This window comes from Schistocerca serialis, chromosome 1, assembly GCF_023864345.2.
Source record: "Schistocerca serialis cubense isolate TAMUIC-IGC-003099 chromosome 1, iqSchSeri2.2, whole genome shotgun sequence".
Lineage (NCBI taxonomy): Eukaryota > Metazoa > Arthropoda > Insecta > Orthoptera > Acrididae > Schistocerca > Schistocerca serialis.
The window spans coordinates 563,125,837-563,146,560 of record NC_064638.1 but is presented as its reverse complement, the minus strand read 5'-3'; the positions used below and the strand labels follow the sequence as shown (position 1 = coordinate 563,146,560).

Below are 20,724 nucleotides of genomic sequence, written 5' to 3'. Positions count from 1 at the left end.
AATTCAGATACAAGGATAAATGGGGTTACAAAATCAAATTAAATGTAATTATCCGGTAATCAGCCACAAACTACCACAGGTCTCATTCAGAAAATATCCCTTTTTCAACCCCTGAAAATTTGCCTTTGAGTGTGAGTCCACCCTGTTCCTCTGGAATTAATGCTTGCCACAGAAGCTGCTTATAAGCAGGCCCAAGATAAGTTGGCACAACTATGAGTTTGATGTTTTACAGTGAATTTGACTAATGCCTGGGACAACTGCTTCCGAAAAGAAAAAAATCTGGGTGTGAGTCCTTGTCTGGCCAAATTTTCAGTTGGTACTCTAAGGTTATTACAACACGTTTGGCATATTTGATCAGCTTGCACTGAAATCATTTCATGTCACTGCATCTTCATCAATTTTACACCAATGAATCCATTAATTTGATTTCGGCATCTTTAATTCATTTGTGTAAATTTTAAACAGTAGTTTAGCTATCAGCTACACGTAGCTACATCATCATCTCATGCATAGTCTGTTGTTAAATTTATAATAAGAATAATGTAATACAAACAATGTCAGACTCTCTTTCTTCATAAATTTCACTAGTATATTAGTATAAAGTTTATAACAAAGGAATATACAGTGTGGCAGTGATACATAATGGAATGTCCTCCATACTTTTTATGAGTCCAGTTACTTTTTGCAGACAAATCATTTCAAAAGCATAATTATTAGTTACAATGTTATTTAATTTGTTACTATGTTTGCAAATTAGAATGTTACTTATGTTCACAGTCAGGAATATGGCACAGTTTACTTGATGAATCTTTGTTATTGCCTATTCATGCAATCCAAGTATACAACAAATAAATAACATCCAGTTCTGTGATTACACTTAACATAAAATTTACAATCCAAAAATATATTATTTCTTCTGTTATCTCACCCACTATACAGCTCAGCAAACTACTTTAAAATTTCAGAAACATGTTTATGTTCACGTAATCGGGAATCTCAAAAATCCTTTACATTAAAAGCAGACATACCACAATTTCTGAAAGCTAAAACTGAATGCTACATTTTGATTCAGATAAATACATGTCACAAAAAAATTAATTTTGTAAAATGGTGTTTATTTTCAACTGTAATTTTTTTAATGTAGTAGTAGTGAATTCTTATGGTCCTTTCAACAAAAACTTCATTAAAGATATAGCTTTCTTCTTGTGTTCTTCTCCAGAGTGGTTCCTGAAAAACCGAAATAAAAGTTAGGACAAGCAGGTAAATTACAGGCTGCTATTACATACATACATAGAACTTCTCTCTCTTGGATCACACTTCCCAGTTTGTCAAATTACATTTACTTACTCTACTGATGTCCCCTTCCCTTTACTAAATACTTTATACACTTGTGAGCTGGCAATATGTTGCAGAGCCATTCTGATGAATGACCACTTACTGCCCATCAACACCTCATGGACATGGTCAGAGCTGAGCCCAAGGTATGCACATCTCCCCTGATAGTGTTCTAGATGTGCTTAATATGACTGAGAATGGGTAAGCATGAAGCATGCTAAAGAACATGAAACCTTCAACATTTCTGAAAACATTCACACATACTTCAGAGGCACCTGCAAGGTACTGTACATGAACAGTTACACATCACTTGGGTAGGTTCTGTTTCATTTGCTTTTGAAATGACCCTGTAAACATCTCCTTTGCCCCCACATGAGAAACTCATCTACTTTTCAATGTATTCCTACTCCCAGATTTCCCGGTTGTCCCGGTGTGTATAAACCCTGTCATAAGTATGGTCTTTAACATTCCTTGTAAACACATTTCAGACTACTTGTGGCTAGACAATGATAATGCAGATGACTGACAAAATTTCTAAGAATTAGTACAACAGAATTTGGCAGTCGAGCCAAAGCCTACATCACACTAAAACAATGTTCTCAAAAGACCACGTCAAAGTATGCTTTGGCTCAGTAAATTGCCCAGTGCATGGGCCAATTATCAGCTAGAAACCAGCTAATAGTTTTGTGACAGTGATGTATGAAATTCTGCTCTTTGGCATGTGCTGCAGCTGTTTACAACTTTTAAAATTATTTCAAAATAAATTTTAGTGAACCCACAGCCGATGTAGTGACAGACAGTGCCATTGTGTGTGTGTGTGTGTGTGTGTGTGTGTGTGTTTGTTTTCCCTCCTCACATACATGCTGGATTGTCAGCTTTGCCCATGGGGAAACACATGAAGTCACATAATAAATTACTCTTCCATACACTCTCAAAGACTGCAGTAAATGCCTTTGTTCTCCATCAAGAAACTCTAAATTCCGATCAAAGAAAGGGCTCTCATATTTCCATCTTCTTGCTCAAATTCGTGAAGGGCTTGTTCATAAGGATCCAAAATTAATTCAAAAAATTGTTAACTGTCTAACATTTCACATCAAAGCCAATTACCACTGAAACGAACTGAATAAGAAATTTAAAACAAAATTTTCTTTGTAAATTAAAAATTAAATTTTCTTTTTTCATTATTTAAATTGTTACTAATTAGTTAGTTAAAATATAGTTATCACATAGACCTTGAAGCTTGCTCTTCTGTAGTGTGTATTGTTATCTAAGATGTAATTTTAAAAATAGCCTATCAGTTACAATGGGCATCTTTTCAGGCCTTTTATCATCAAGCAGCTTTGCACCAAGCTATTTAGTCCAGATGTACAATAAATTTTGCAATTAAACACTTATTCTTAATTTATCTTATTCATCTCATGTCGTGACGTAAAGGAAGTGCAATGTGATGTATTGTACAATTTTTGTTGTATTATTCTGTAAACATAATTGTATGTAGCTCCTACATAGTCTAATTCTTTGGTCCAGTAGGGAAAGTTTAATCTTTGATAAATTTTTGTTAATAGGGAAGTAACAAATGGAAGAAGCTAGTCTTGATGCATACTTGGAAGTATATAGACAGATGTGAACAAAAACAGAGTTCATTACTGAAAAAACGGTTACTTTCGGAGGAAAGATAAGCATATTTTGTGGTAGCTGGAGAACTTCAGGAAGATCCAAGAGAGATAACAATGACAGAGTATGCAGTATTAACATATGGAGAAAAGAAGAATGTAGGACTTTCTAGAAAACAATTACTTCTCCATTGTTGCCACAGCATACCAAAATGTCAAGGAGAAATTGTGACAGTGCCACGACATTTAACAGTGCCGCCACAACAGTATGCGCAAACGGAGATACAGGCGCTCCGCAACTCGGCTGAGCGCGGGAGCGCCACCTAGCTACGAACGGCGCCGGCTGCATGTCACGGCACGGCAGTCGACTAAGAGATACTGAAGTTGTTATCATGTAACAAGCTGTTGTTTCTAAGTGAGTGTGTTTGAATATCCACGCAATTATTGGTGATTAAAGGTTATAACACTTTTTGGCGACGAGGTCGGATATTTTCACTGCGTTGTGGATTTGTGTGTTCGTGACGGGGCAGCCATGGAACAGCTTAAACAAGTGCTCATTGAACAACAAACACAGCTGACGGCTGCTATTCAGGCGCTGTCGACGTCGCTTAGTCATCGTCTGTCTTCCTCTTCTCAGCCTCCATTCCCTCCTTACAACGAGGCCGCTGAAGATTGGGAGAATTATGAGAAGCGTTTGCGGCAACACTTCTTGGCTCTCGGCGTTGTCGACGCTCCTACGTGTAAGTCGTTATTTCTATCTTGGATTTCCCCACGGATCTATCAGCTGCTATCTCAGTTAGCCCCTCTGCGGGAACCTGCCTCTCTGTCCTTCCAAGAAATGTGTGACTTATTGTCTAACTATTACCGAAAAAACACCCACATCGTTGCCGCCCGCGTGGTGTTCTACCGGTTTCGTAAGCAACCCCATCGATCTTACCAGGCTTGGGTGGCGGAACTACACGGTCCGAGTAGGAAATGTCAGTTTGTCATGGACACTCATCATGAGTCTTATGCTGATTCAATGGTTAGGGATGCTATTCTACGGCTTGCTCCTGATAAAGAAGTTCGGCAACGTGCCCTGCAACTGCCAAACCCGTCGTTGTCGGAAGTTCTAAGCATCGCTCAATCCTTTGAAGTGTCTCACGCTGCTGGCGCGCAAATAGACGCGTGGTGTGATGTAGGCGCTGTACAGTCAACTTTCGACATGGACAATTTGCCTGTTTCACAGGAGAACGAAGATGTGGCGGCAGTTCACTTGCGTAAACGACGTCGCGTTGGGCCGCAACGCTCGCAGCGAAAACAGCAACCACAGAAGCAGGTTCGTTCCGCACTTCCTTCTTGTCCACATTGTTTTGTACAACATGACAGGGCCGCGTGTCCAAAACGTTGGGCCACGTGTAATTCATGTAGGAAAAAAGGCCACATTGCTTCTGTGTGTCAGTCCCCTAAAGTTCCTGTCGACGAGGACGAGGCATCAGACATGGATGTTAACTGTGTGCTTTCTCAAACAAATAAGTTGTTTGTTACTGTTCGTGTTCTGGATAAAGACATTCGCATGCAAGTGGACACTGGCTCTGCAGTAACTCTCATTAATTCTCGCACGTATTTGGAGTTGGGCTCCCCTCCCTTGTCTCCAGTTATGCGAAATCTGAGAACTTATAATAAACAGAAAATTCCTATCATTGGCCAGTTTGATGCTTCCACTGCCTACAAGTCTGTTGTTAGGCCCCTCACGTTTTATGTGGTGGATCATGCGGGCACTGAAAACCTGTTCGGTTATGATGCTTTCCAGTTGTTCGGGTTCTCCATTGATGATGATGTGCACACCATATCTGAGGATATTCCATATCAACAGCTGGATGGATTGTGTTCTGAATTTTCGTCCGTGTTCTCTGCTGGTCTGGGTCGTGCCAAGGATTTTGAAGCCCACATTACTCTTAAACCTACAGCTCGCCCTAAGTTTTTCCGGGCACGCCCTATTCCGGTAGCGTTGCGTGCACCTGTCAAGGCTGAGATAGACAGGGTAACAGCTTCAGGGATTCTCCTTCCTGTTACCTCCAGCGAATGGGCATCGTCAATCGTGGTGGTTTCTAAACCAAATGGGAGTCTGCAATTGTGTGGTGATTTTAAAGCCACTGTCAATGCTCAGAGCCTCATTGACACTTATCCTCTTCCCCGTCCTGAGGAGTTATTTACCAAGCTCGCTGGGGGCCAGTTCTTTTCCAAACTTGACTTATCGGAGGCGTACCATCAGTTGCCGTTGGATGCTTCTTCCAAGGAATTTCTCATCATCAACACTCCTTGTGGGTTGTATCAGTACCAGCGGTTACCGTTTGGCGTCGCTAGCGCGCCAGCCATTTTTCAGCGGTTTTTGGAACAGCTCACGGCTTCCGTTCCCGGCTGCATCAACTATCTGGATGACATTGTTGTCACGGGGGCCTCCACTGAGGAGCACCTTCGCAATTTGCGTTCACTGTTTTGGGTTTTGCATTCGGCTGGGTTGAGGTGCAATCTGGACAAGTCACAGTTCTTCCAACCCTCCATTGAGTATCTTGGTTTCCACTTGTCCCGTGAGGGTATACGTCCTCTACGTCAGCACGTTGCAGCCATTAATGCTCTACCCCGGCCATCTACGGTCAAAGAACTTCAGGCGTTTCTAGACAAGACTGCTTATTATCACAAGTTCATTCCATCCGCAGCGACGGTAGCTCATCCTCTGCATCAGCTGTTACGCAAAAACGTCCCTTTCTGTTGGTCCGACGAGTGTGAGCAGGCTTTTGTCCGCCTGAAGGCTCATTTGCAGTCGGCACCTTGTCTTGCCACATTCTGTCCAGGTCAGCACTTGGTTCTGGCGACTGACGCGTCACAGTATGGCCTAGGGGCTGTTCTCGCCCATCGGTATGAAGATGGGTCAGAAAGACCCATCGCCTATGCTTCCAAGACCCTCAACGATACGCAACACCGTTACTCTCAAATCGAAAAGGAGGTGCCCGCTATCATTTATGCTCTAAAAAAATTTCAGCGTTTTTTTGTATGGTTCTAAGTTTCACCTCATCACCGACCACAAGCCGCTGGTATCTGTGCTAGGCCCATCGGCATAGTTTCCAGATAAGGCAGCTCACCGCCTGCAACGTTGGGCCTTATACTTGTCTCGTTTTCACTATGAGATTTACTATCGCCCCACGGCCCAGCACGCCAACGCTGATGCATTGTCCCGATTGCCGATGGGTCCCAACCCAGTTTTCGATCGTGATGAACTACTCTGTTTCCACATTGATGAGGAAGAACGTCGTGCGGTCGAGGGTTTTCCACTTACAGGTTTGCAGGTCACATCGGCTACTGCGCGGGACCTGGTCCTGCGTCAGGTGATCGGTTTTGTTCAACAGGGTTGGCCGGACAGGACCAAGGGCCGGGCATCGGATCCCCTTCGCAACTACCATGCCTTGCGCCTTCGTCTGTCTGTTCGTGATGATGATGTTCTTCTGGCCACGGATGGCGCATCTCCACGGGTCGTGGTGCCAGCCTCTCTTCGCAAAGATGTTCTCAAACTGTTGCATGAAGGCCATTGGGGTATTTCTCGGACTAAGTCCCTGGCCCGCAGGCACGTTTATTGGCCCGGTATTGATTCGGACATCGCCCACATGGTTGCTGCGTGTGGTCAGTGTGCTCAACAACTGGCTGCACCTCGTACAATGTCCTCTCCGTGGCCTGATCCGGCGCAGCCATGGGAACGGGTGCACGCTGACTTTGCCGGCCCCTTCCTCAGTACTTATTGGCTACTGTTGATTGACACCTTCTCGAAGTTTCCGTTTGTTGTTCGATGTCCGTCGCCCACCACTGCAGCGACGACGCTGGCTTTGTCCAAAATATTTGCGCTAGAAGGTCTTCCATCCACGTCACGGACAATGGCCCTCAGTTCTCCTCGCAGACCTTCCGTGATTTTTGTACTGGACAAGGGATTCATCATGTTACAGCACCGCCCTTCCATCCGCAGTCGAATGGGGAGGTCGAGCACCTTGTCCGCACTTTCAAAAGCCAGATGAAAAAATTCCTTAGTGATTTTTCCACAGATGACGCTCTGCTGCAATTTCTGAGTTCTTATTGCGTCACGCCTCTGGGTGATCGCAGCCCTGCTGAACTCTTGCATGGCCGCCAACCGCGCACTCTACTGCACCTGCTTCACCCTTTCAGGCCTTGTGCTGTGTCCCCTAGTGCGGGAAAATACTCGGTGGGTGCCGACGTGTGGGCACGAGGGTATGGATCTCGCCCTTAATGAATTCCAGGGTGGTCAAGGCTCTTCGCGGCCACCGGCTTTGTGAAATACGTACAGACGACGGCATGGTTGTTCGCCATTATGACCAGATGCGCCCACGAGTGGTGGCCACGCTGGTGCCACCGCCCCTTCCTTCACCTCCACCAGCCCGAGAAGCCAGTCCTGTCGCTGCTGCCGATCTACCATACACGTTGATGCAGCCGACATCGCTACCGCTTCCGAGTACGCCGGAACCGGCCCCGGCCCCAGTCGCGACGCTGCCTTCTCCGGGACCCATCTCGCTGGAGCACACCCCCAGATCTATGACACCTATGGATGCTGCTCCGGAGTTTTCACCCATCATCTCGTCCAGGAGGCACGTTCCATGCACGAGCTTCCGTCCTGGACATTTTCGACCATACTCTCGTGTCTCTCCGCGGGATCTTCTCGGGGCCTCACAAGAGGCCATGGATGTCTCCGCACTGTCCATGTCTCCAAGGAAGTGAGTGTTTTTTTTTTTTTTTCAAGGGGGAAAAGTGTTGTGACAGTGCCATGACATTTAACAGTGCCGCCACGACAGTACGCGCAAACGGCGATAGAGGCGCTCCGCAACTCGGCTGAGCGTGGGAGCGCCACCTAGCTACGAACGGCGCCAGCCGCATGTCACGGCACGGCAGTCGAATAAGATATACTGAGTTGTTATCATGTAACGAGCTATTGTTTCTAAGTGAGTGTGTTTGAATATCCACGCAATTATTGGTGATTAAAGGTTATAACAGAAATCAAATTCTGAGATTCGATACAGGAGAGGAATTGCAAGAGTTTAAGATTTAGAAGAGAGAAAAAAGGCAAAAACCAAGAATTTCAAGACAGAAATTTTTTCTCAAGATCCAGCACAGATGACAACAGAAGCATTCTATGGACTGCAGTGTTGTTTAGCAACTGACTGCTATTGTTTTGTGCACTGACTGTCAACTACATTATAAAAATTAGCATAATCTATGTAAGGACCAATGTGTACGATATTTAATAGTGGAAACCAATAAAGGTGACTACTTGCCATTTAAACATATAGTTACACAGTTGTCCATTGTTAAGAGAGCACACCTGTGTCTGCTTTATTCACCTGCCACATTTCAATCCTACATCCTGCCCTTAAACGGTCTAAAAATTTTACACATTGCATATTATGACAAGGGTACATGTCAGAGAAGCAGCCAAAATATATTTTGCATTTTTGTTAATTTTGTCATCATCAAGACAGCACCAACTACCTTGTCTTGACAATGAAAGTAGCATAAGAGCTACAGATTACCTTGTCTTGGTTCACCAAAACAAACTGTGGCATTCCATCACCAGAGAACATCCAACACCAGGTGACACACACAAATACTGCAGTGATTTATACACAGACAAGCACTGTTTTGCAATGTGTAAAGACAGTATCATAACAGACTATCACATAGGCATATATAAGAACATAAAAACAGTAAAACCAAAGTCTTTAGTTAATGACTCAGAGGTTCATTACATCTTAATCAGTCCAAAATTTTCTTGCAGCTAGAATCTATAATCATATGAGTTAAGGGACTGTGGAAACATTTACAATGGTGTAGAAGATAACATCTGTCCCTTAGACTTACTGTAAAAAACCACTTTGCAAATACTGAAGTGTGTATTTTCTCTAAGTATGTCCAAGTGTAGCAAAAGAAAGAATACATTCATATTTGCTTAGCAAGAATAAGACAGATGCTAAAACATGCCATGACATATAACAAAAATAGCAAAATCTACCTTTTATGTCACACAAATTTTAGCAGAAGTGATCTTACAAATTTCTACATGCATATCAGTTTTTACTGCAATAGCACACAGTTTTTGTGCAGCTTTGCACTTTCATACATACCAATATTTTAAAAGGCCATATTTACTGTTAACTTCAGTTAGAATATCTCACCCAAGGTATTGAACAACCAATACACATTAGTAGTGCAGGTTTGTTCTTATTAATGTTTAAAAAACTCCAATGCTATGTAGAAGATGCTGAGACAAATAATTTAATGTAAGACACACAGGGCCACATATGTTGGAACACAGCCCAAAAGTGGATGACAAATGTTGAACATGAGATATCATCAGATGACGCACCTCATCATACACACAGTGATTGAGCCAACAGGTCTATTTCACCTGATCATCCCAACCAAAGACAAGTATTCACATCAGTGTGTCTTGGGGCCTTTGTGAGCAACTTCAGATCATGGGGTTCAGGGTACGAGTCTTGGATCCGGCAGGCAGTATTTATTTGCATTGCATTAGACAACTGTGTATTTAAATTCAGTTAAGTTTTATTATTTTGTTTACTGGTCTCATAGTCTCTGCTGGTTTTTGCAAAGTACAGTACAACAACAGCGTACCATACTAAGTCACAAGTAAATCAGTGTTAGCTTCCAAAGTGCACCACTACCAATAAATGAGCTATCTTTTCTTAACTAAATAATGTCTGTAAACAGAAAAAGAAGGGAAATAAGGAAAGAAACACAAATAACAACGGGATAATAATTTTGTAACTTCTATGTTTTCCGGAGAACACATTTACAAAAGGTTTTTGAAATCTGCAGTGTTTGCTTGAATGCAAATATTGCATCCCCCCCCCCCCCCCCTCCCCCATCATCCCTTCAGCCACACGCTTGAAAATACCCTACTTATTTTGGATCTCCACAGTGGTGACGGTTATTTGGGCTATGAGGCCCATTTTGGACTCTACTGGGGTACCGTAAACTACTGCTTCACATGACCCCAATAGAAAAAATCTAGCAGAACAATGTATAGCACTGTCCCTTCCAGTGAGGGTAGGTTCAGCACATGTGTTGATGTCCGTTTTCAGCTTACATCGCATGTCCAATATTTGTCATTCACTTTTAGGGTATTTCCTGACATTTGTGGCCCCATAAGTACTATATTAATTACTTTTCAAAGTATCATCTACATCACATCAGGAGCTTTTTAATATTAATAAGACATACAGGGGTGGACAAAAATATGGAAACACCAAAAATACAATGAATTACCATGACTAATATGGTACAGGAAAACTATTAGCATTCAAAATAGCTTCCATTTGCTTCGAAATGGATAAATATCAGTCCAGTATCATATTCAAGGGTACCTTATACCATTCTTCTTGCACAACAGTGGCATCTTCCAGTAAAGATGATGGAAGAGGATATTTATCACGCACCCCTCTCTCCAAAGTAGATCACAAAGGCATTATGTCTTCCTTGAATGCTGGTGGTTCTTTAGTGGATACAGGAGTGAGGAACACATGCTGATCATGAAAGAGAATTCAGATATTAATTTATTCTACATCTAATACCAAATAGTAAAAATAATACACAACTTTGTTGCCACAGATTGTACCATCTACACTACATCTACACCTACACTTACATTCTGCACTGAGGTGCATGGCAGAGAGTATGTCCAATTGTACCAGATACTAGGGTTTCTTCCTGTTCCATTCACATATGAAGTGCAGGAAGAATGATTGTTTGAATGCCTCTGTGCATGCAGTAATTATTCTAATCTTATTCTCGTGATCCCTGTGTGAGCAATACATAGGGTCAATTGCTAACAGTAGATTTGAATGTTGAAATATATACAGATACAAAAGATTTATGAATCTGTCACACTTCAATACAACATCTATTCAGATTATGACAGTCTGTTAACATTATTCTGCCAGCAAAAACACAAAAAAAGGGGCTCAGAGCATAAATGTTCGAACTTAAGTACACCCATCGCTGGAACTCCATAGGGGGGATGCTTGTATCTCATTGTATTTTGAAAGTGCAGCCAAAGAGATAGTGGCCAATACCACAATAATATTGAGATCTGTTGACTGTGATGGCCAGGGGAGATGAGACAATTCATCCTCATGTTCACAAAACTAGTCCTAGATGATGTGAGCTGTTTAAAAGGGGTGCTATCTTGGAACACAGCATCACCACTGGGGAATAAACATTTTACTATGAGATGGACCAGATCAGCTGAAATGGTCACATCTTTGGAAGTAATGCAACCTTGTATAGTAACCTTGGGTGCCTCAGAATACCATGATATGGCTGCCCAAATTACCACCAAACATCTGCCATGTTACACTCTTGGGATGTAAACTTGGCCAAAATTTGGAAACAGTGTGCAACAATATTCATTTGACCAAATGACATTCTTCCATCGGTTCACAGTCCAGGTTCTATGGCTTTGGCTCCACACTTTACTGTTGAGAGCATCTGCATCAGTGATGATAGGTTTTGGAATTCCATTTCACACTGATATTCCCTGTTTATGGAGGTCCCTTCATACTGTTCCAGTGTTGACAGGGTTCACAAGTTTGACATTCAGTTCTGCAGTAACTTTTGCAGCTGTTATTCCCATATTTCTTGTCACAGTCCTCTTCAATGACCATCTGTCACAACTGCTTAACACACTTTCATCCAAGTTGTGACTTAGCAGATAATGTTTCTCCAATTTCCCTGTATGTGGTATGAATCTTCGATATTGTACCTCTTGAAACACCAAACACTTGGTTACAGAAGCACTCCCCATACAAGCACCAACATTATGCTCACATTCAAAATCACTTAGCTCTGATATAATGATCTCATAACTATAGAGAACACTGTTCTGATCATAAAGCATTTCTCATTGTATTTCCCTATATTTGTCAACCTCTGTGTGTGTGTGTGTGTGTGTGTGTGTGTGTGTGTGTGTGTGTGAGAGAGAGAGAGAGAGAGAGAGAGAGAGAGAGAGAGAGAGAGAGAGAGAGAGACTGATTTTGTATAAGCATGTGTGAGGGATTTACATTGCCTGTGTTTTCTTTTGGTTAAAATGAATCAGGTTAATGAGAGACACGTCCTTTCAAAATGCAGTAGTTCCAGTTAGGAGCATTCAGTAGTGACACTGCAAGGTACTAGCATGTGAATCATTTATAACAGCATCTTCAGCTTTAGCCACCTGCTAATTACAACCATGAAGTTATAGCTTTGGGGGTATGTAGCGCTTCGAGAATTTCCGCGTAAACTCCAGAACCACTCATCCTTCTACCATCTCAAACATTAGATATTTTAAAAATAAGTGTGATAGAACGTACATGCTGTGCCACACATGTTTGTGTGTGCAAGCTGGAAAGGAGTCACAAGCACAAGGTAGACGAGATGGTTGAACGGCATCGACAAGTGTTTGCCGCTTGTGCCACGGAAGTCGTATTGTAAGAACAAGAAGTAATCATGCAGTATTCCTTGCTGTTTTAGTGTCTGTGATTACTGTTAAGGAAAAGTGAACAACTGATTATAGACATTTAATTGTACTTCATGTGTTGGACTTGCTAGAAGCAAGACATGTTCATAAATTATGTGGTTGTAAAAACTACGCTATCGTAGATGTATTTTATAGAGCCTAACGCGAGACAAATTGGTTAACTTATAAACACTCGAATATTGATGAGAGAAATATAGAATTTGTTCTCTGTGGAAGTTGAAATATACTTCTTCGAGTACTAAATTATTTGGAAAATAGAGAGAGTATCTTACAAATTCCCGTAACCAGTATTATTCTTTGGAGAAGAAAGTTTTGGAGATTGACGGAGCTGGCAATCCAGAAAAGAAGATCAGCTGCGCAGATCAAGTAAGTCAACCGATGTGAGAGAGGTGTGGATCCAAAGTCACACCGCTTCTTATCGTCATACATCGTTAGAGGTAGTTACCATTATCAGGTGCTATCAGTGGCATTCTGACAGGTATTAAAGGGGCTTGGATTTACTAAAAATTGTTGAAACTCTCTACACTAGTTCAGTATAGTGGAAAGTAGCAGGACCGTTTCACATTGATTTGGCTTCAAAGTGTAAAAAATTTTTCCAGGCACATCCCCACACAAACACAGCTGTGCTTTAAAACATCCTGAACTCATGAAAGCAGGATGGTTCTATAACACATAATAAAAAGAAGATTAATAGGGAAATAAGTAATGTAACAATGAACAAATGAAAATTAATAAACATCTGTAGCTGGCTGACAGCTCATCACTCTGTTGACCTACCAGCCACTTCTGCATTTCATACTTGTGTAATCTGGTTGGATTAGAGGTATCTACTAATTGATGATGATGATGATGATATGGTGGTGAGGCGTGCATGACAGCAACGTCTTTAGTGGTCACACTACAATTTTATGGGATAAAATATAATTCACAAAATTGTAAAACTGCAGCTACAATTAAAAAACAAAAATGTAGCAAACACATGTACACATTCAAGGACATACAAAAATTATGTATTGTATCAGGCCTTAAACTTAGGCTAAAATTGGAAAAAGTGGTAGAAAGAAGTTAAATATCATAGCACGTATCTGTGGCTGTCTTATCACTGGAATAAAAAGGATGACCCAACCTCTCCGCAACACACTAAAACCTCCAGCCTAAGAGCTTCAGCTGGAGTCCAGACATTTAACCAAACTTTAAAATCTTCATAATACTTGCCTCATTATCAGATAAAACAAGGGGCAAATCCCACCTAAATTTGCTTCAGCGTGCATATCACATTCCTCCTTCCACAATTATATGGATCTTCAATGCAACAGTGAAATGACAGGCTCCAGATGAACAGCACATTTCCTCATGGCATGTTGCTGGCAGGTCTCCTTGGTATCTTGGTCTGCTCATTCATTTCGCCAAATTCCCATATGTACCAGTACCCAGCAGAATTATATTTGTTTCCCCTGCTGATGAAGGAAGTACAGTTGGTCTTGTATTAGTTGCACAATTTTCTTTGGTGCAATGAATGTAGGCCACTGAATGATTTGTTGTTGTTGTGGTCTTCAGTCCTGAGACTGGTTTGATGCTGAAGGAAACAGATGAAAAACTGCTGGTAAACCTTTCTGGGTTTAATTTCGTGGTCCATGAAACTCTTCTGTTCGCAACATTTCGCCCAAAACTTCGCTGAACATTTTCAGAGGTATTGCTCCTCTGTTGAGTCAGCTAGATGTCCAGTGCAGGTCTTGACAAAATGTTAGGAACAGAAGAGTTTCATGAACCAAGACCTTACACCCCAAAAGGTTTACCAGCAGCAATGTTATCTGGTCGTGAAAGCCTTCATTCTAACGTCAGATCAAAAACTGTTTGCCCCAAAGGCACCTCATCTGCTTCCTGTGCCTTCAGGATCGCATGAAGTTCTGTTGTAAATACAATATATTCATGGGAGAGGCGAATCTGGAATACAAAATCAGTGAACGCTTCTGAACAGCCTAGGCATTACTCCTCTTTGGAGTCTTCAGTGTACACAACTTTAAAACTGTGACACCTACATAAAATGTTAAATAACAGAGTGCTATACCCCTTATAATTTTGCAAGTATAGGATAATTCTGGGCCCCTGTAAAAGCCAAGGTGGAGATCTGCCCCAACTTTGGTATAAAACTTTCAAACCAGCCACAACCATCTCTAAAAGTTAATTCTTTGCCAAACCCATAGTGCCTTGTTGTTCATTGTTAATTATGGAAAAGCCTAACCACTGGTGCCCGAGCAACAATAGTGTGCAGGTGCGTATGCCATTGACAGTGTTTTATTGGCCTATCGCAATATAAAGAGTCATTGCCGCATGTGAAGTGGCACCTCACTAACTTCAACGCAAAGGCTCAGTAAGGGCTTAATTCCTTCATGACATAGTTATGGTTATAGTTTATTTTTTGTCCACTGATCAGTTTTACAATGATTTTAGACATCTTATGTTGCAAATTAATACACTAATTTCACACATGAAATAATAATAAGTAATACATTTATAAGAACTGAAGAGTAATTTTTTTTTAGTTCATCTATGTTAAACTCACTGCTTATAAATATTAGCACATTTATACATAATTGCATCACTACATCTTATTCTGTATGTTTTCTTCTGCATTATTTGTTCCTTGAGTTTTCTTTTGAAGGTGTTCAGTTTCTTTATATTCTTAATGTTAGAGGGTAGTTTGTTGTAAAATAAGCTTCCTGCAATTGTAGGGTCCCTGTCTGTCGTTTTCATTCTTTTGCCATAGATGTGGCCTTTTCTCTGGTTCTTGTCTTGTGGTCATGAAAGTCTGTTTAGAGGTACTGTACGATTTACCATTAGAGGAAGCATTGTCTCATATATGTACAAACTTGGAAGTACAGTATGCATCTAATGGCTTTCTTTTGAAGTTCTTTGTACTTGTATATCTGCTGCACCATTCCATATTGAGACACAGTACAATACATTTGGGAAAATAAGTCCATAGTACATTTTAAACAAGGCTTGTGTGTCCACCGTATAGCACAATTCTTTCGTTAAAAATATATTTGTACTTATTTTGGAACAGATCCTGTCAATGTGGTTTTCCCATTTCAGAAATTTGTCCATGTCTATCCAGAAGCCTCTTACAATCCATTGATACTAAGTGTACATCCCCAACTCACAGAGTAAATTCCTCAGCTCTGTTGGTTTCGAAATTTGTACACACAGTTTTCATCCTGTTGATCAATAAGTTATTTTCTGTAAAATCCTTTTCTGCCATTTGCAAGTTCTCACTGGCTCTTTTTTCCAACTCCTTCACTGAGTCATTACATACTAGTGAAGTTACGTCATCGGCATACGTGACCACTTTTTCATTTACAGCAGTGGGCATATCTTTTATATATATATGATAAAGAGCAGACGTCCTAGTACTGAACCCTGAGCCACTCCATATTTTACCAGCAGAAAATCAGAAGACATCTCTGTATTTCCTGATTAATGTTTTATTTCAACACACTGTTGTCCGTTTTTAACAAAGGTTTTTTTATAATATCACCAGCTTTCCCTCTTATGCCACAGCAGTCCAGCTTCTGTAGAAGAGTTTTATGGCAGACACAATCAGTCAAAAGCTTTTGAAAGGTCTAAATAGACCCTAGATACTTTCTTTTGATGACCAATGCCTCACTGATATCAGTTATGAAGTTTGTCACTGCAATCTTGGTGGATCTTCCCTTTCTAAATCCATGTTGTGCCTCATTTAAGAAGTTATGCTTCTCTATGAAGCTTATTAATCTATATTTAACCACTGCTTCTACTATTTTAGACAGAAGTGGTGTGATCGTTTTGGGCTTACAGTTTCTGGGATCTCCTTTGCACCCTCCTTTGAATACTCGCACAACTTTACTCACCTTTAAATATTTGGGGAATACTCTTTATTGCACTACTAAATTTATCAGGAATGCTAGACACTTAGCAAGATATGTAGCACAGTGTGACCATTTTTGCTGAGATGCCATCCAGACCTTTGGTATTTTTATTTCTTAGTGCTTCAATTTTTTTTAAGAACTTCCGATTCATCTGTAGGGAGGAGATATAAACTCTCGGCCACCTTTTTTGGGACTTTCCATTCTTCTTGGTACTGATGTGCACACCCCCCCCCCCCCCCCCCAGGAGTTTCTGCACTATAGCTATAGAGTGCTGATTGAAAATATAGCACACTTGTTGTGGATCAGTCATTTCTTTCCCTTCCCTTGTCAATGCTATATTTATATCTTTAAAGGCATGTGATTCTTTTCTGTTTTCATTTATATAGTTCCAGACTGCTTCAGAGATGTTAGAAGAAGACTGTATTCCAGATTTTTGGTGGCTGACCTTTGCTTCTCTTATCATCCTAATGTATGCTTTCTTCTTACCCTTGTAAGCTTCATGAATGACCTGAGCTTTTCCTTTCTGATATGTTTCTAAGAGTTCAATCAGTTCATCTCTAGCTTTTTCAATTTCTGTGATGAACAATTTTTTGTTTGATTTACCCATAATAGTTCTGCATAGGTACAAGTCTCCTTGAGTAAGCAAAGTTTATTAGACATGGGGTAGACTCCCAAGAGTCAGCCTATGACTGAGCAAAAAGGAATTTATACTTATATGGATATGGTGTCTGTTCTTTCGGACATATCCGAAAGAACAGCCACCATTGATGACCTGCAGCTGTCTAGAATGAAATTATAATTATATTAATACCTTCACTTGCTAATGGGTGTTGATATATATCAACGAGAACAGATGAAAATGTGTGCCCCAATCAGGACTCGAACCCAGGATCTCCTGCTTACATGGCAGACGCTCTATCCATCTGAGCCACTGAGGACAAACAGGATAGTGCGACTGTAGGGACTATCTCACGCACGCCTCCCACAATGCCCACATTCTCACCTTGTATGTCCACACACTACCTTCATAGTGTCCTACCCCAACACACTCATTACTCGTGGAAGATATTCTTACCAAGTCCTGTAAGAGTTCGGGGAATATGCGTGCACCTGCACAGGAGGAGGAGGTCATGGCCGGTATTGCCAGAACTATATACTTATATGGACATGTCCGAAAGAGCGTCTGCCATGTAAGCAGGAGATGGTTGGTTGATTTGTGGGATTAAAGGGACCAGACTGCAACGGTCATCGGTCCCTAAGCAGGAGATCCTGGGTTCGATTCCTGATCGGGGCACAAATTTTCACCTGTCCTTGTTGCTATATATCAACGCCCGTTAGCAGCTGAAGGTATTAATATAATTCTAATTTCATTCTAGACACCATATCCATAAAAGTATATAGTTCTGGCAATATCAGCCATGACCTCCTTCTTTTGTGTGGATGCGCACATATTCCCCGAACTCTTACGGGACTTGGTAAGAATATCTTCTACAGGGTGTTTCAAAAACGACCGGTATATTTGAAACGGCAATAAAAACTAAACGAGCAGCGATAGAAATGCACCGTTTGTTGCAATATGCTTGGGACAACAGTACATTTTCAGGCGGACAAACTTTCGAAATTACAGTAGTTACAATTTTCAACAACAGATGACGCTGCAAGTGATGTGAAAGATATAGAAGACAACGCAGTCTGTGGGTGCACCATTCTGTATGTTGTCTTTCTGCTGTAAGCGTGTGCTGTTCACAACGTGCAAGTGTGCTGTAGACAACATGGTTTATTCCTTAGAACAGAGGATTTTTCTGGTGTTGGAATTCCACCACCTAGAACACAGTGTTGTTGCAACAAGACGAAGTTTTCAACGGAGGTTTAATGTAACCAAAGGACCGAAAAGCGATACAATAAAGGATCTGTTTGAAAAATTTCAACGGACTGGGAACGTGACGGATGAACGTGCTGGAAAGGTAGGGCGACCGCGTACGGCAACCACAGAGGGCAACGCACAGCTAGTGCAGCAGGTGATCCAACAGCGGCCTCGGGTTTCCGTTCGCCGTGTTGCAGCTGCGGTCCAAATGACGCCAACATCCACGTATCGTCTCATGCGCCAGAGTTTACACCTCTATCCATACAAAATTCAAACGCGGCAACCCCTCAGCGCCGCTACCATTGCTGCACGAGAGACATTCGCTAACGATATAGTGCACAGGATTGATGACAGCGATATGCATGTGGGCAGCATTTGGTTTACTGACGAAGCTTATTTTTACTTGGACAGCTTCGTCAATAAACAGAACTGGCGCATATGGGGAACCGAAAAGCACCATGTTGCAGTCCCATCGTCCCTGCATCCTCAAAAAGTACTGGTCTGGGCCGCCATTTCTTCCAAAGGAATCATTGGCCCATTTTTCAGATCCGAAACGATTACTGTATCACGCTATCTGGACATTCTTCGTGAATTTGTGGCGGTACAAACTGCCTTAGACGACACTGCGAACACCTCGTGGTTTATGCAAGATGGTGCCCGGCCACATCGCACGGCCGACGTCTTTAATTTCCTGAATGAATATTTCGATGATCGTGTGATTGCTTTGGGCTATCCGAAACATACAGGAGGCGGCGTGGATTGGCCTCCCTGTTCGCCAGACATGAATCCCTGTGACTTCTTTCTGTGGGGACACTTGAAAGGCCAGATGTACCGCCAGAATCCAGAAACAATTGAACAGCTGAAGCAGTACATCTCATCTGCATGTGAAGCCATTCCGCCAGACACGTTGTCAAAGGTTTCGGGTAATTTAATTCAGAGACTGCGCCATATTATTGCTACGCATGGTGGATATGTGGAAAATATCGTACTATAGAGTTTCCCAGACCGCAGCGCCATCTGTTGTTGAAAATTGTAACTACTGTAATTTCGAAAGTTTGTCTGCCTGAAAATGTACTGTTGTCCCAAGCATGTTGCAACAAACGGTGTATTTCTATCGCTGCTCATTTAGTTTTTATTGCCGTTTCAAATATACCGGTCATTTTTGAAACACCCTGTACGAGTAATGAGTGTGTTGGGGTGGGACACTACAAAGGTAGTGTGTGGACATACAAGGTGAGAATGTGGGTCTCACATGAGGCGTGTGCAAGATAGTCCCTAAAGTCACACTATCATCTGTGTCCTCAGTGGCTCAGATGGACAGAGCATCTGCCATGTAAGCAGGAGATCCCAGGTTCGAGTCCCAATCGGGGCACACATTTTCACCTGACCTTGTTGACACATATCAACGCCATTTGCAGCTGAAGGTATTAATATAATTCTAAAAAGGAATTTGATGTAAAGCCATCCATCTGCCCCCTGAGGGATCACTGAGAACATGGGGTAGATGGCCGCCTGCCCCTCCCCCTCTCCGACAGATAATCAACAAGTTCATTACCCAGAATACCTACGGGCCCAAAAACCTAGAGGAAGTCAACTGAGCAAGCAGCATTACCAAGACTAGTGAGAAGGCCATGCATGGAAGAGACCAAGGGGTGGTGGGAAAAACATTGAGTAATAGCCTAAACGTGACTCACTCATTCTGTACATAACAAAACTCAGATGAGGGAGGACAGTTTAATAAAAAAGAGGGCCCAACAGATGGTCATCAGTTCCACAGTAAACACCCCACGCTTGGCAGGCAAGAGGTATGTTCTGTGCCAACACAAGACTTGAAGGCATATCCCATGTGATCAGCAGATTTAGGAGCCATAAGTGTAAAAACAAAGGCATCCTGAAACTCCCGTAAGAGCATTTGGAACAAACAATGGCAAACCATTGGAGCGATGGAGGCTTTTAGACCCGGAAGAGATCCTTCTGAATCCGTTGCCGAGGAACTAACCAAGGGACTGTGGTTGGGAGAGAACTTTGGTAAGAGGACAAGGATGGGAGATGGAAGTCATGGTGGAGAGAAGCGAGGCAGAGCCCAACCGATAAACCCACCCAAAGGTTGGCAGCAGGTGGACGGGGGCCCAAAGCCACAAAAAGCCACAGAATAGGAGGGGTGTGCAGCAGAAGAGTGGATAGTGATGGCATAGGAAACCAGGGGCTGGGATAGCTGAATCGAAAGTGAAGGGATCCCAGTGTCAACCAGAATGCTATCAACAGGGCTACTGAGAAAGGCATCAGCAGCTAAACAGGTACCACGATGGTGGACCATGTCAAAAAAGAGCAGCATTGAAGGGGCAGCTGATCAATAAACTTGACAACCATAGACGAAACAAGACATAACTAATGCCCGGTACAGATGGACAAGGGTTGAATGATCCGGAGCCC

General features: G+C 42.1%; 1 long non-coding RNA gene across 1 annotated transcript; it reads right to left on the bottom strand.

Moving 5' to 3' along the window:
- Positions 1 to 1,033: 1,033 nt before the first annotated feature.
- LOC126475806 (uncharacterized) lies at positions 1,034 to 10,792 on the bottom strand. Its single transcript, XR_007586767.1, has 3 exons — positions 10,651 to 10,792; positions 10,370 to 10,528; positions 1,034 to 1,227 (listed from the first exon to the last, which is right to left on the bottom strand). It is a non-coding gene; the product is annotated as an uncharacterized LOC126475806 (long non-coding RNA).
- Positions 10,793 to 20,724: the final 9,932 nt, after the last annotated feature.